An 11,731-nucleotide genomic window follows, 5' to 3' on the forward strand; every position below is an offset into this window, starting at 1 on the left:
ATGTTGGACTGCACAATATTTTTCCTCATATCTCTTAGGCTCTTTTCTTCAAAAGTTTTTATATCTACTATTTGAATTGGATAATTTCTACTGATTTATTTGGAAATTCACTGATTTTTCCTCCATCTTCAGTCTACCGTTGAAAGCATTTAGTACATTTTTTGTATTAGTTATTGTACTTTTCAGCTCTAGAATTCCTAATGGTTTCCATTTACCTGGTGACACTCTGTCCACTTGTTAGGACCATACTTTCATTTAATCATTCACACTTCTTTAAATACTTTAAGAATATTTATAAAAATGATTTGAAATCTTTGCCAAATCTAACATCTTGGGCCACTGATAGTCAATTTCTGTTGACTACTTTATTTTCCTGTTTCTTTGCATCCCTGGTAATTTTTGGTCAAAAACTGAGTAGTGCAGAATAAATGTGCTAGTGATTCTAGATTCTGTTATATTCTTCTGAGAATTGCTTTGTTCTAGTACATAGTTAATTGCCTTGACTCAAACTGCAAACTCTGTTTCCTCTGCAGTGTGCAGTAGCTTGTATATCTTCTCAGTTTGTTCAGTTCCTAGTTTGTGTGTGTGTGTGTGTGTGTGTGTGTGTGTGTATGTATTTGTGTCTTCTTGGTGTCTGTATGTTTTGATGGTTAGCCAAGGATTTGTGCAGGATTTATACTCAGATTTAGGGGTATACACTCTTTGCAGCTTCTTTGCTTCTAGAGTTTCCTAAATTATTGACTGTTCTGTGATCCCAGAGCCCAGTCCTTCAATACTTCAATCCAGTAAGGCTTAAGCTTTTTGCTGCTTACCTGTTTGCTGGTTGGGAATTCCACTGTCAAAAAAGGCGAAAACTCACAAACTCACCTAATACAGTTCTGTCTTTCAAGGGTAGATGCCATTCTGGTTTCTGTTTGCTTTTCTTAGGTGCCCTGCCCTTCCTCCACATCCATCCATAGTTTTGTGATCATCCAGGGCTCTGGGGTATAGTATGCACTCAGATTTTTGGTCTGACACTTTCTTCAATTTTCTCACTTCCAGGATTTTAACCCTAAATTTCCTCTGTTCTACCACTCTTACACTCCTTCCTCTGCCATCTTGAGTTGGTATGGTTGATTTATTTCTTCTGCTATAGCTGTGAGGGTTGGGGAGTGTTCTGAGGCAGAAAACAAGCAAACAATTCCTCACCCCACAAAATCAACAACCATAAACTTGCAATTCTTACTGGAAATAGTTACAGTTATTTAAGGGCAGGCTGTTCTCTGACTTCTGTCTACTAATTTCTTCAAATAGTTGGTTATTAAAAAAAGAATTTGTTGGCCGGGTTGTGGTGGCTCACACCTGTAATCCCAGCACTTTGGGAGGCCGAGGCAGGTGGATCACTTGAGATCAGGAGTTTGAGACCAGCCTGGCCAACATGGTGAAATCCCATCTCTACTAAAAATACAAAAATTAGTAAGGCATAGTGGTGGGTGCCTGTAATCCCAGCTACTCGAGAGGCTGAGGCAGGAGAATTGCTTGAACCTGGGAGGTGGAGGTTGCAGTGAGTCAAGATCGCGCCACTGCACTCCAGCCTGAGTGATAAAGAGCACGACTCTGTCTCAAAACAAAAGAAAAAAAAAAAAGAATTTGTCTGCGTTTCGTTATTGTCTAGGAAAGGATTTACCAATGACTTCACTCCACTGCTACTGGAAGCAGATTTGAACAGTAGTACTACAGGTTTTGTCATAGTTATCCTGTGTTCTCCATGACTTCAGAAGTGGCATTAACATCCTCCCCGGATCCTACTACCTGAGAGCTCCTTCTGATCCTCTACTCTTTCCTTCAGTCTCTGCTGGGTCCTCATGGAACCCAGTAACTTGATTTTTCATTTGATAAATGTTATTTCTTTACCTACAAAAGTTTTACATTTTGATATAATAATTCTTAGTCTTTTAATTTGTCTTTCTTTTGCCTTAATGCTTAGAAATTCCTTTTCTAACCCTGAGCTTGGTAAATATTTACTTAAATGTTTATCAATTTGTGGCACAGTTCCCTCCCATTTAATACTTTAATCCATACATAATTTACTTGAATGTATGACGTGAAGCAGGAATTAAACTTTGTTGTTTTTATCAATTAGTTAACCAATTTCCCTGGCACTATTTTATTGATTAAAACATCCTCTAGGCTGGGTGCAATGGCTCATGCCTGTTATCCCAACACTTTGGGAGACCGAGGTGGGTGGATCATCAGAGGTCAGGAGTTTGAGACCAGCCTGGCTAACATGGTGAAACACCATCTCTACTAACAATACAAAATTTAGCTGGGCACGGTGGCAGGTACCTGCAGTCCCAGCTACTCAGGAGGCTAAGACAGCAGAATCAATTGAACCTGGGAGACGGAGGTTGTAGTGAGCCAAGATCGTGCCACTGCACCCCAGCCTGGGCGACAAAGCCAGACTCCATCTCAAAAAAAAAAAAAAAAAAAAAAATCCTCTTCCCATTAAGATGGAATATTGCATGATAGAGAGATTGCCATTGTCTATTCTGGATATTTCCTCCCAGGTGAAGGAACGCCATTGGTGTGGTACTTCTGATTTCTCTCCATCCACTTCCTCATTCCACTCCTGAAGAGGTTGAGTGACTTTTCTATTTAGTAAGTTGGGGAAAAACAATCAGGCATACTTAGTTTTGGTTGTGTTTCTGGTTGGATTCAAAGTGTCAAAAGGGAACAAGATTTCTTTCCTAAATGTTTTTGGCCCATGCACCTACCATGAGGGTTTCTGGAAGGCAGTTTTCTTCTTCACATGGGTCCTAACGAAATTGGGATGAAGAAGTCCAGTCTTTTATTACTGATAAAGGTTAAATTGGAGAATGCCCAAAACTTCTGCTGATGGACGCTGCGTCTGGTAGATAAACCCACTCCATGAGTGGAAAATGAGACCAGGCAGCCCTCCTGGTGCGCAAAGGGAGCCTGCCCCTGGAATGGGAACAGTGCCTGCTCCCTGAGTGCAGCTCCCTCCCAAGTAAGGGAAGAGCCGAGTTAGGATGAGCACATTGGATCTTCACCCAAAACTTTTAGGTCCATGTCACTTGCTCTCTCCAGAGAGGAGTGAGTAAGTGGTGAGAAGAGACTGGAGAGGTGGCTGCAGTGCAGCCTCCTCCGCCTGGAAGGAAATATTATGAGTAGGAAGGAAGCATCCCAAAATATACCTTTGTTTTATTCAATATTTACAAATAGAGGTGCTTTCAGTAACAGAAACACATAGATTTATTTCCGAGCATTCTTTTAGGTTCTTTGGTTTGCTTGTCTAGTGTGGTTCCAGTACCATCCTTTTATTTTATTTATTTTTTATTTTGAATCAACCTTTTAGAGTAACAGAGATTTATGATACTTGTTAATATTTGGCAGAGCAAGTCACTTCTTACTAATTTTCTTTTTCAAACATTTTTAGTAATTAGTGATTCTTTATTTGTGAGATGTACCTTAGGATAATTTTGCTATTAAAAATAAATCTTGGCCGGGCGTGGTGGCTCATGCCTGTAATCCCAGCAGTTTGGGAGGCTGACACAGGTAGATCACTTGAGGTCAGGAGTTTGAGACCAACCTGGCCAACAGGGTGAAACCCTGTCTCTACTAAAAATACAAAAATTAGCTGGATGTGGTGGTGTGTGCCTGTAGTCCCAGCTACTCAGGAGGCTGAGGCAGGAGAATTGGTTGAACCCCGGAGGCAGAGGTTGCAGTGAGCCAAGATCATACCACTGCACTCCAGCCTGTGCGACAGAGTGAGACTCCATCTCAAAAAAAAAACAAAACAAAAAAACCCAAAAAACTCAGTGGGTTTTATACTGAATTTTTCATCTAGGATGCTATATTTCTCTTGATATTCAAGATTTTAAAATGTTTCCAATAAATTTTATAGTTTTATTTACAGATAACCTGAATGTTTCTTTGATTTAAAAAAAGAATTGAGAGGGATTTGGTTTTTTGTTATAAGCACAACTACAGAATATAACTAGAGCTTTTGAGTGTTCCTAAAGGGAGTCATTTGTGCATAGAAGATTAGTTTCAGGAGGTTAACAATAGTACTTGACTTATTAAAATTATAAATGAAAAAACTAGATTTTTCTTAATCTTTTAATTTCAAGTTACAAACCTATTCATAAAATTGGTAAAATACATGCAAAAATTTTAAATTTTCCTTTGATTAAAGTTGAATTAACGCAAAGTGAATAGAACATATCCCCTTAAACAATCAGTTCTGTTTACAACTCAGTTAATTAAATTCCTTCAATCATTAAAACTGTATTTATAAGTTTAGCATAATTGCTTTTCTTTTCAGCACTTCAAATGCCCCTAACAAGCATAGCCTTCCCAAGTACTTGAACAGTTCTATTAAGTGTGATAAAACCAAATTGATAAATATGGCAAATCTTAAAAAAATTTCAGTGTAGTTTAAAAAATTAGCTAAAGTCTCATACCTTTCAACTTACAATGATAAAATCAGTTACTCAATTGCATGTTGTACAATGGAATCACAGCTATAATCTTCATGATTATCTTATGTCCCCCCAAAATCCCTACAGTCTCCTTCTTTCTTCTCCTTCCTCCTTTTCTCTTCTCTTCTCTTCTTTCCCTTTTCTTTCTTTTCTTGAGACAAGGCCAGGCTCTATTGCCCACGCGGGGGTGCAGTGCTGCGATCTTGGCTCACTGCAACTTCCGCCGCCCAGGCTCAAGCGAACTTCCTGAGTCAGCCTGCTGAGTACCTGGGGCCACAGGTGTACACCACCATACCCAGCTAATTTTTGTATTTTTTTATTACGATGGCAGGGGCTGTCTCCCTATGTTGCCCAGATTGGTCTCAAACTCCTAGGCTTAAGCTATCCGGCCTCCTCAGCCTCCCGAAGTGCTGGGTTTATGGGCCTGAGCCACCGTGCCCACCCCTCCTTACAGTCACTTTAGATACCAAATACACACACATTGTTCCAATGATTATCCAAACAGATTCCTAAATGTAACACAGAAGTATTACTATATATGTAGTTTGATTTATTTCTTTGTCTTTACATCTAATTCAAAAATATCCTAGGGTTAAAAGACACCCATGAAGAAAACAGTTTTACTATCCCAAGCCAATAAGAGTTATTACCCCAATCAAATTGGGGAAGAGATTTCAGAAAACAAATTATGGGCCAGAGATTTTGGGTCCTACACTAGATCTGATCCTTCTGGAGCCACTCAGCAAAACGTTGACTTAGTTTTTAATAGTCATTAAAAACAAGGATCCCAAGTCCTTATCCTTTGGAAAGGATTTATCTTTTCTGAGTTTAAAATATACCATTACTTAACCCTCTGGCCTGATATGAAATCTGTAGCCTCCCGCCCAGTTTACTTCACAGTGTGTTTAAATCTATTTCCTGCCTTATTCCATTCTGAATTATTGGCAGATCTTTCTGTATGTCCTGCCACAGTTTGATAGCAGCTTAATGATACCCAGACTGAAGTGATTCTCGTGAAAATACAGATTATACAAACATCCATTTATCCAACACCCAGCTTCATCAGATCATAACATTTTGTTATGTTTACTTCAGGTTTTAAAAAGCATTAAAACCACTTCTGATACAGTTGAAGCCTCCAGTGTATTCTTCTGTGATTTCATTTTCTCCTTTCCCAGATGCACACTGAATTTTGTGTTCATAATTTCCAAGAGTCTTTTGATTCTATCATAACACACAAATGTGCCAATAAAATGTATTGTTTTTCATGTTCTCAAATTTTCTGTACATATCATCTTGTAGTTACTTTGCCACTTCCTTTCTTTATAACCAGCATGTTTTTGAGAATTACTAATGTTGATACATGTAACTCCAGTTAATTTGACTGCTGCATAATAGAAATTAATTCAATAAATATGTCACAATTTATTTTTCCACTCATTTGGTGGATGGAATTTTTCCCCAATGTTTTGCTGTGATAAACATTGTTGCAATTAACATTTTTGTACATGTTTCTGTGTACAACATGTGTGTGAGAGTTTTCTGAGAATGTATATTTAACAGTAGAAATTCTGGGTTGAAGACCTACATTTTTACCCTTACTATTTCCAAATTGCTTTCTCGTGGTAAATGAGAGTTCCGATTGCCCCCTCGTTCTTACCAACACTTGTTTTCAAACTTTTGCAATATGATGAACAAGAGATCGTTTCTCCCTCTTGTAGTTTAGAATTCTAGGGTTACTGGTGAGATTGAGCATTTCTTTTCTGTCTATCCATCATTTCTCTTTCTTCTTCTATATATTGCCTGCTCATGTGTTTTAGCCATTTCTCTACTGTCATTTTATCCTTAAATTGACTGAAAGCCATGTATAAATGCTAATTTTAACCCTTTGTAGGTTTATGCATCAAAGATATTAAATTTTAACTCCTACTGAGGTCAAATATATCTATCTTTTCCTTATGATTTGTTTTCTATGAAGTCATAGAGATTTTCTGTATTGCCGTCTAAAAGTGTTACCTTTCACATTTAGGCCTTAATTTACTTGGAAGTGGTTTTTTTTTTTTTTTTTTTGGTAGGGAATAAAGTGGTTTCTCTTTTCCAAATTGGTGTCACCCTTTGTTAAATGATTATGTTTTCCACGCACGTACAATTCCACCTCTGTCATATATCAAGTTTTCATGTATGCATGGGTCTGTTTTCAGACTCACTGGACAGAATGTGTGTGTGTTGTGTGTGTGTGTGTGTGTGTATAGTTGTGTGTCTGTGTGTAATTCCTAACGCAAAATTACTCTATTTAAATCATGACTTTAAACTGATTTATTTGTGGTTCTTTTTTTTTTTTTTTTTTGAGACAGAGTTTTGGTCCTGTCGCCCAGGCTGGAGTGCAGTGGTGGCACAGTCTAGGCTTACTGCAACCTGCGCCTACAGGATTCAAGCCATTCTCCTGCCTCATGCCCAGGTGACACCCAGCACCAAGCCCAGCTAATTGTTATATTTTTAGTAAAGATGGAGTTTCACTATTTGGCCAGGCTAGCAAACTCCTGACCTCAGGTTATCCACCTGCTTAAGCCTCCCAAAGTTGGGATTACAGGTGTGAGCCACCGCGCCCAGCCTATTTGTGATTCTTAGCTCTTCATATGAATTCTAGATCTACTTATCAAATTTATAAAAAAATTGTGTTAACATTTTGATTGGAATTGTATTGAATTTATATGATTTTATTTGGGTTGAACTAGTGTCTTAATAATATTGAGTCTTTTTATCCATGGACTTTGTACTTATTTCTTTATTAATATATTTTATTCATTATGTCTATTATTAATACTTTGTAATTTTTCTAATAAATGTGTCTTAAACATTTTTGTTACATTTATACATAGATTTTTATAGTTTTCCTTGCTATTGTAAATGGAATTATTTTTCTATCATATTCTATCATAATCTCTAATTGGTAATTGCCAGTGGAGATGTGAATTATTAATTTTTAAATGTTGCTAATATCGCTTATGAGTTATAACAGTTTGTAGAATGCTTAGGTTTGTTCTCTATGTAGAAAATCATACTACCTGGGATAAGGACAGTTTTAGGTCTTTTTCTATTATTATTTGTTTTATTCTTCTATCTTATGGTATCAACCAGAACCCACTGTTTAATGTTGAATATAAGCAGTGATGGTAGGTGTCTTTATTTCATTTCTGACTTTATTGTTAATGATTCTCAAATTATACTGTTAATTATGATGTTTGATATATTTTTATATCATGTTTAATAATATAGGTTATAAGATTAAGGGTGTAATCTCCTATTCCCAATTTCCTAAACTTTAAAAAATTTTTATTTTATTTATTTATTTATTTATTCATTTATTTTTTAGGGATAAGGTCTTGCTCTGTTGCCCAGGCTGGAGCATAATGGTGTTCACTGTAGCCTCAGCTTCTGGGCTCAAGGGATCCTTCTGCCTTGGCCTCTGAAGTAGCGAGGACACCAGGCCAGCATGCCTGGCTAATTAAAAAAAAATTATTTTTGTAGAGATGGGTCTCTCTATGTTGTGCAGGCTAGTCTCAAACTTCTGACCTCAAGTAAGGCTTCCAACGCAGCCTCCCAAAGCACTAGAATTATAGGTGTGAGCCACTGAGCCTGGCCCTAATTTTTTTTTTTAATGTGAATAGATGTTGACTTTTATCAAATGTCTTTTCAGCATCCATTGAAATGATCAAGAATGCCTTGAATGTTCTGGAAAACTCACCCTTAAAACATTCTGGTCTTGTGCCTTTGGGAGGGAAACGCTTTGATTAGGAATTGAATTTCTTTAGCCTTTTTGTTTGTTTGTTTATTGAGGCTTTCTATTTCTTCTTAAGCCCAGTTTTGGTAATTCATAATTTATCTAATTTATCTGCGTTTTCAAATCTACTAGTATTTAATTCATATTCTTATCTAAACATTTTTTAAAACTCTACTCTTTGGAGATCATGTCTCTCTTTTTGTTTTAAATATTGTTAATTTGTGCCTTTTATTCTTGATCAGTCTTACTGCAAGTTGGTTTATCCTATTATGTTTATAAAGCCCATCTTTTAGTATTATTGGTATACATTATAATTTTTTGTGTTGTATTTAATTAATTTTGGCTCTTTATTATTTTCCTGCTTCCATTTTTTTTGGATTTATGATGAGTCTATCTTGCTTTGTGAGATGAGAATTAATTTTTTTTTAAATCTTTTAAAATTTTTTTGCTGAGTGACTTTAAGGCTCAAATTTAAACTCTAATATCAATGTAACTATATCCCTCTAGTTTTCATATATACCACTTGTACTGTTATTCAGCTCTAATATGTAACATTTCCATCTTGATTTCATCTTTATCCATAAGTTATTTTGGAGTTCATCTTAAAATTTCTATGATTTTTAAAAACTGTCTTGTTATTTTTGTCTTCTAATTTCATTATACCAATATTAGAGAACATGGTTTGTGTGTTATTAATTCTTTGAAATTATTTGAAACTTTCTTTAAAACCTAAGGTATGTTTAAGTTTTGAAAAAATTATGTGTGTCATTCAAAATTATGCTTGCCATTTTTGGGTAGAAAATTCTCTCTTATATGTATAATGTATTTCAAAGAAAGTTGAATTTAATATTTGAGATTACAATTTTTGTGATTACTGAAAATTAGGACTATTTCTTCCACGTTATTTTTTTCATTTAATTGTCTTTGCTTTTTTTGCTTACCATATTTCCTTCCTATCATGTATTTATTGATAAAGTTTTCCATACTCCCCCCCATTTTATTCCTCAGATGATTTGGAAGCTCTGGGTGACATTTCTACTTTTGGAAACATTCGTACTTAAGTATAAGGTATTTTGCAACATGACCTATAGTTCTTCAGTGTGTTTAGCCTCTTCCAAACATGGCAGATAACTTACATATTGACAACCAGTTCAACAACCCTCTCTCTCCTGCCTTTCTTCTATCATCTTAAAATTGTTACCTAGAGCACCATTATTGAGAGCTGCACATGTAATTTTAAATTTCATAGTAGTAAATTTTTAAAAGTTAGAGGAAATAGTAAAAAAATTAAATAATATATTTAAAAATTAATATCTAAAATATTATCATTTCAATATAATTTTTTTTTGACAGAGTCTTGCTCTGTCACTCAGGCTGGAGTGCAATGGTGCCATCATAGTTCACTGCAGCCTCGAACTCCTGGCCTCAAAACAATCCTCCTCCCTCAGCCTTCTGAGTAACTGGAACTACAGGCACAGGACACCACACCCAGCTAATATTTTTATTTTTTGTAGAGACAAGTTCTTGCTATGTTGCCCAGGCTGGTCTCAAACGCCTGAGCTCAAATGATCCTCTTGCCTTGGCCTCCCAACATGTTGGGATTACAGGCATGAGCCACTGCACCCAGCCCTTAAAAAAATCGTTAATGAGATATTTTACTTTATTTTTTTACACAGTTTTTGAAATCCTGTGTGTATTTTACACTTCATCATACCTCACTTCAGACGAACCACATTCCAATTCTCAGTAGCTACATATAGTTAGTGGTTGCCATTTTGGTCATATCAGGTCCAAAGTTTTCATTTTTACCCATTATAAACACAAAAATTCCCAATAAATACTAAGTATCATATATATGATTAAATTTACCAACAAATATATTCATTTTTATGCTCACTATTGTTTTTTAAATCCCATGCCTTTCCTTATAATCTTGCTCTTCTCTTCTGCTGAAGCACACATACTTGTAGTTCTTTTAGTGAGGGATTGTTAGATATAAATTGTCAAATCTTTGTAGATCTGAAATGTTCTAATTTGGCCTCATTCTTGAATACAGTTTAGCTGGTTATAATCCTATGTTGACAAGAATTTTCCCTGAGGGCTTTAAACATATTACTCCATTATCTCTTGCCTTTGAGCAATGAACCTGGCTCCCATCCTCTGTCTGGTATAGGGCATGTTTAGTGCATTTTATCTTTAAATGACTGAATTCTGGAATCGTCGGCCTACTTCTGGATGGAAGCCCAGAGGGCCCATAGCTTTAGCCTTACTCATTGCTTTGTATTTCTCTGCAGTTTCTGATCTATGGTGATGCTTACATTATTTTTGACCTAGCTATAGCTTTCTAGTATCTTATTTTACATTTTACCTGTCATAACAAGGGTGTGTCAAAGCATAAACTGATGGAACCATCTTGTCCAGAGATCAACAACTTCATTAAAGTGAAACTTAAATATTTTATTGATTGTTTTGCTGCATCTGTAGTATCTTTTCTTTGATAATTTCTATCCTTGCATTCCTGGTATACAGGAAAGGTACTGATATTTGTACATATATTTGTAATTACATGCTTTCCTTTCTAATTAATTCTGTTCATTTTAAAAGTTGATATTATAGGTAGCAGGTAAAATAATTTACAGAAAATTAATTTTATCTTCCTTTGTTTGGACATGATTTGTAGAGTTTCCTTTTCTAATTTTATTGCATGGGTTAGAACTTTACACTAGTTGACAGTAGCGATAGTTAATAGCTGTGTCTTGTCCCCGACTTTAAAGATGATTTATATAATGTCTAATCACTAAGTAAAATAGTGAACCTTGATCCAAAAGAAGTATTCTTGATTAAGTTAAGAGAGGTTTTTTTCTTTTTCTTTTTTAGAGACAGGATCTCACTATGGTGAGGATGATCTTGAACTCCTGGCCTCAAACAATCCTCCTGCCTTGGCCTCCCACAGTGCTGGGATTACAGGCATGAGCCACCATACCCGGCTGAGGGAAGCATTCTTTTATTTTCAGTTTACTGTCTTTAAAACAAATCAGGATGACTGTTAATTTCTTTTAAATACTTTTTAGTTTCCCTAAAGATAGTCATATGTTTTGACTTGTTGTTGTGTTCATGTATATTGATTTATCGATTTAATAATATTGAGTCATCCTCCATTCCTAGAATAAACCTTATGTGGTTATGGAGTATTATTTTTTCACTATGCTGCTGGATTTCATTGCTAATATTTTCGTTAGAATTTAGATTAAAGTAATAAATGATATTAACTTGTAGTTTTTCTTTTTGTGTTTCCTTAAATTTTGGTTTGACTTTGTAAAATTAACTGAGAGGTTTTCCATCTTTTCATATGCTCTGAGAAAGTTGAAATAGCATAGGAATTATCTGTTCCTTGAAAGTTTGAAGTAATTCGTCTATGAAACCATCAGATTATTGTTTCTAAATTGTTATTTTTACATTATGTATCTTC

Source organism: Mandrillus leucophaeus, unplaced genomic scaffold (assembly GCF_000951045.1).
Source record: "Mandrillus leucophaeus isolate KB7577 unplaced genomic scaffold, Mleu.le_1.0 Scaffold824, whole genome shotgun sequence".
NCBI classification, from domain to species: domain Eukaryota; kingdom Metazoa; phylum Chordata; class Mammalia; order Primates; family Cercopithecidae; genus Mandrillus; species Mandrillus leucophaeus.